At 59.4% G+C, this 4,710-nt stretch overlaps 1 protein-coding gene across 1 annotated transcript in view; it reads right to left on the reverse strand.

Moving 5' to 3' along the window:
• Sned1 (sushi, nidogen and EGF-like domains 1) overlaps positions 1-4,710 on the reverse strand; it is a 50,234-nt gene that overhangs the window by 42,374 nt on the left and 3,150 nt on the right. The window lies entirely within an intron of this gene.

Here is a 4,710-nt window from a genome sequence, read left to right on the forward strand (position 1 = left end):
CGGCGGGAGGCGGGGTGGGGGCGGAGCTTCCTTCTGCGGCTGCTAAGCAGGGGAGCCCAGCCCTGGAGGCCGGCCAGGCGTCAGGGGCTTCAGCTTCGGGCTGAGGATGTCTGTGGCTATGGGCAGAGCCAGGCCCCAGTGACACCGGCTGGTGTGACCTCGCCCTGCCCTGGACACCGCGCGGGGAGGGCGTCTGCAATGGCGATCCCTGCCTCCCTCTGCAGCCCGCGGCGGTGCCAGCGGAGCGGAGCAGGCCCCCAGCACTAGGGCCACCGCGCTGACCTACCTGGGCCGCGATGCCCCCCAGGCCGGCGGCGTCGCCCCCGCTACTGGCGTGGGTGCCCGTGGTCCACGTGATGGAGTCGTAGTTGAAGATGGTGAAGGAGAACTTGCCGTCAGTGATGAGCACGGTTTGGAACGTGTTGATCTGCCAGGGCGAGGGGCTGGCTAAGCCTGGGACCCCTTACCCTGCCCCCGGGCCCTGCCCAGCGATTGCTCCATGCTGTCCCCCAAGGAAGAACCGCGGGGGCCTGGTCTGCCTCCCACCCCCACTGAGTCCCAGGGGCCAGGACCAGGCAGCCCGGGGGGCCAGGCTCCAGCGCGGCTGGGCCACAGAGGGCCAAATCCTTAGTCTTGTGTGTACAATGAGCAAAGAGGTAAAAATAATATGGACACAGGTGAACTAGAGGAGCCAAGGAAAAATGTTTCCTCACTTCCTCCCTCCCTATCTGTCAGTACTGGGGCTTGAACTCAGGGTCCTTTGCTTTGTTCGGCTTTTTCATGGCTCATTAGAGATAAAGAGCTTCTCAGATTTATCTGCCTGGGCTCCCTCTCCCTCTCCCCCAGCCGCCTCAGCAGTCCTGGGGCTTGAGCTTGGCCTGGGCACTGTCCCTGCGCTCTTTGTACTCAAAGCTAGCGCTCTACTACATTAAGCCACAGTGCCACTTCCAGTTTTTGAGTGGTGAATTGGAGGACCTTGCTGCCTGAGCTGGCTTTGAACTATGATCCTCAGATCTCAGCCTCCTGAGTAGCTAAGATGACAGGCCTGAGCCACTGGCACCTGGGCTTTGAACCATGATTCTCAGGGCTCAGCTTCCTAAGTATCTAGGATTATAGGTGTGACTCTAGCACCTGGATGAAAAGCATTTTTTAATAGCTATGTCTTTAGGTTTTTCATGAAATTCTGCTTCATGACAATGGTGAGAGTATGTGTAAGAGATGCCATCTCTGAATGGGGAGAAGCAATGATCTTGGAACAAACGGGAAACTCTGAACAAGGTGACACTGGAGCCCTGCTTTACACTACATACCAAAGAAGGATTTCAAAATGAAGCCCCAGGACGGGAGGTGTGGTTCAACTGGCAGAGACCAGTGTGGAATGAAACCATAAAATCCTAGAAGAAAACACTGGCTACCATGTACAACATCTCATGAGCATTTCCTTCAGGGGCGGGAGGAGCTGAGGACGGAACCCCAGTCTAGTGCATGTGAGGACGGACCCCGGAGCCTCAGGCCTGGGGGGACAGACAGACCCCAGAGCCTCAGGCCTGGGAGGACAGACGGACCCCAGAGCCTCAGGCCTGGGAGCACAGACCCCGGAGCCTCAGGCCTGGGAGCACAGATGGACCCCGGAGCCTCAGGCCTGGGAGGACGGACAGACCCCAGAGCCTCAGGCCTGGGAGCACAGACCCCGGAGCCTCAGGCCTGGGAGCACAAATGGACCCCGGAGCCTCAGGCCTGGGAGCACAAATGGACCCAGAGCCTCAGGCCTGGGGAGACGGACAGACCCCGGACGGACAGACCCCAGAGCCTCAGGCCTGGGAGGACAGACCTCAGAGCCTCAGGCCTGGGAGGATGGATGGACCCCAGAGCCTCAGGCCTGGGAGGACAGACAGACCCCAGAGCCTCAGGCCTGGGAGGACAGATGGACCCAGAGCCTCAGGCCTGGGAGGACAGATGGACCCAGAGCCTCAGGCCTGGGAGGACAGACGGATCCGGAGCCTCAGGCATACTAGGCAAGGGCCTTCACCATGGAACATCTACCCAAAGAAGAAGACTAGTATGGTGATTGTTAACAGCAAAGAGAGAGTAATACATTGAGTACCAAAAAGTTCTGAGTTGAATCTGAAGCTCTGAATTAAAATGTGTCTGTAGGACGTGGCAGCTATATGAGGCACAGGAATGTCTCCAGATCCATCAGACCAGAAATAGTCCAGAAAAACTCCCACATATGAACAAATACACCAGGACAGAATGTGACCACTCAGGAACACCAGGAGAGAAGTCCAGCATCTTTAGAAATCAAAGATGTGCAAGATAAGGGTTAGAAAAGACGTTGCTTGTTTTGCATGTTTGGTGAGCAAGGAAGGAGAAAGGCAGCGAGTTTCGCTGAGGTGCGGGGAGTGTGCAGATCCCTGTGCCCCGAGATGTGCACAGGCCACAAACGCAGCAACCTGGGCCACACGGAGCCAGACCCAGGCACCTGGGAGGGGCAGTTCAGGGCCACGGAGGGTCTGGGAGCCACTGGGCTACAGAGGCCTGAGGACCAAGGAGTCAGCCAGGAAGCGCCACCTGCCCGTGGACCAAGGAGTCAGCCAGGAAGCGCCACCTGCCCGTGGACCAGGGAGTCAGCCAGGAAGCGCCACCTGCCCGTGGACCAGGGAGCCTGCTCGCGGCAGCGCCACCTGCTGGCACCCGAGTCACTGTCACGCCATGTGCCCAGCTGATGCTGGACTCAGCCTGCTTCTCTGTGCAGTCCGTTTCCCTGTGCCAGGAACACTCCACTCCCCCTCACCCTGAAGATGAGGCACCCACACACCTCAGGGCCCTTCCAGGGTTGGCGATGGCCACGTCCAGCTGAGTGCGGCAGCCGGAGTGGACGGAGGCTGGGGGACAGGCTCCGTTCCCCTGCCTGGCCCCACGGTCTCAGCCCCGTGAGCCCGGGTTCCTCTCGGATGTGGGCGGGTGCCGGAGCCCGACCTGCCTCCGTGAAGGCCGGGCACAACGGCGCGGCCCTCAGGATGGAGGTGGTGACTTACCGGGGAAGAGGTGCTGCCTCCAAAAAAGGTCACTTGATACCACGTGGCAACAAACACCCAGGTGGCGGAGAAGTCCAGGAGCTCGGGGAAGTAGCGTCTGATGTCCCCCGTGGCTCTGCGCAGGGTGGCCGGGTCCGTGGCCTCCCGGTAGTAGACATCGCCGGCATGCCTGTTGTCCACATCTGCCCAGAAAGCTGCCACCACGCAGCGGTCCTTGGCGATGGGGAAGGCCACGGGGGTGAACTGAGACACCTCCTTCAGGAAGGAGATGACGCCATTGTTGTTTACCTGTGGGCACAAAGAAGGGAGGTGCTGGGGTGGAAAACCAGAGGAACTGGGGTGCTCTGAGCAGAAAAATGAGGGGCGCAAAGGGAACCCACTGCTGTTACCTACGCGAATCCCAGGAAACGGAAAGTTGGTGGTGGTGGTGGTTTTGCTTTTGTTTTTATCTTTTTGGGTGGGGGCAAAATGGGCACAGAAATGGAGGGAGGCAGGGCGAACAATGCAGGCGTGGTGTTCAGTACACACTATATGGAAAACTAACTATGCAACTTGTAGACAGGGACAGGAGGAAATGGGGCAAGCAAGGGAAGAGGTGACACTGTCCAGAAAGAAATGTGCTCATTACGGAAATTTCTCTGTGCAACCCCTTAATAACAACGTCATGTACGAGTCAAATACGTGAAATACAAAACGGAACAAAGAGGGAACTGGGGTGCCATAAAACAGCCACCATCCCCACTGTCCCCCGAGGGAGAGCCGCCCCCCACTGTCCCCCCACTGTCCCCCGAGGGAGAGCCACCCCCCACTGTCCCCCCCCTGTCCCCCGAGGGAGAGCCAGCCACAGCCCCCACTGTCCCCACCGGGGGTCCAGATGGAGAGCCGGCCTACAGCAGTGTGCTAAGGGCAGCTGAAGCCCCTGATCACTGACAGGCCCCTGCAGTCCTGCCGCCCTCTGGACAGGCTGGCTCAGGCCAGGCTCTGCCCTGTGCCCTGCACAGTGCTGGGTCCTGGACTTCTGCCTCCAACCGGGCACCTCAGGAGGTGTAAGTCAAGGCAGAGGCCTGGCTGAGCCAGGCCTGGGAGGGTGAGCAAGAGATTCACAAGACAGCAGCAGGGAGGGGGGACCAAGATGGCGACGGGGCAGTAGGGAAACGCCACAGCTCTCTCCAACCAAAAAGAGAGTTCGAGTTCCAACGCTTAATCTCCCCAAGAGACCGACAACAACAAAAAGACGAACACTCAGAGAAAAACCAGAGGTGGAAAATAACAAAAAAAGAAAGAGAGGAAAGGAAGAATTTCAGAACAGAGAAGAGCGAAGACCCCTCCCCCAACCTTTACTGGCCGCGCGGCAGTGCGCCAAGCCGCCGGCCAGCCGGCCCGGCGGGGGCTGCCGGAGCCCCCAGAGACACAGGGGGCCGTTGCAGATCACCAGATACCGGTTCGCAGAACAGCAGATTGCCAGGAACAGAGAAACCTACCAGCCAGGATTCTCCACGAGGATCCCACCCCCACCCCTCACTCTCCACCTGAGTGGAGAGGCTCCATCCCGCCAAAGCCGCCCGGCACCAGCAGCGCAACAAAGGGATCTGTCGGCAGACCACCCGCCAGATCGCGATCGCAACGACCCAGCCCAACCCAGCCCGCAACCACCCCAACTGAACTCGGATTG

This window comes from Dipodomys ordii, unplaced genomic scaffold, assembly GCF_000151885.1.
Source record: "Dipodomys ordii isolate 6190 unplaced genomic scaffold, Dord_2.0 Scaffold174, whole genome shotgun sequence".
NCBI lineage: Eukaryota > Metazoa > Chordata > Mammalia > Rodentia > Heteromyidae > Dipodomys > Dipodomys ordii.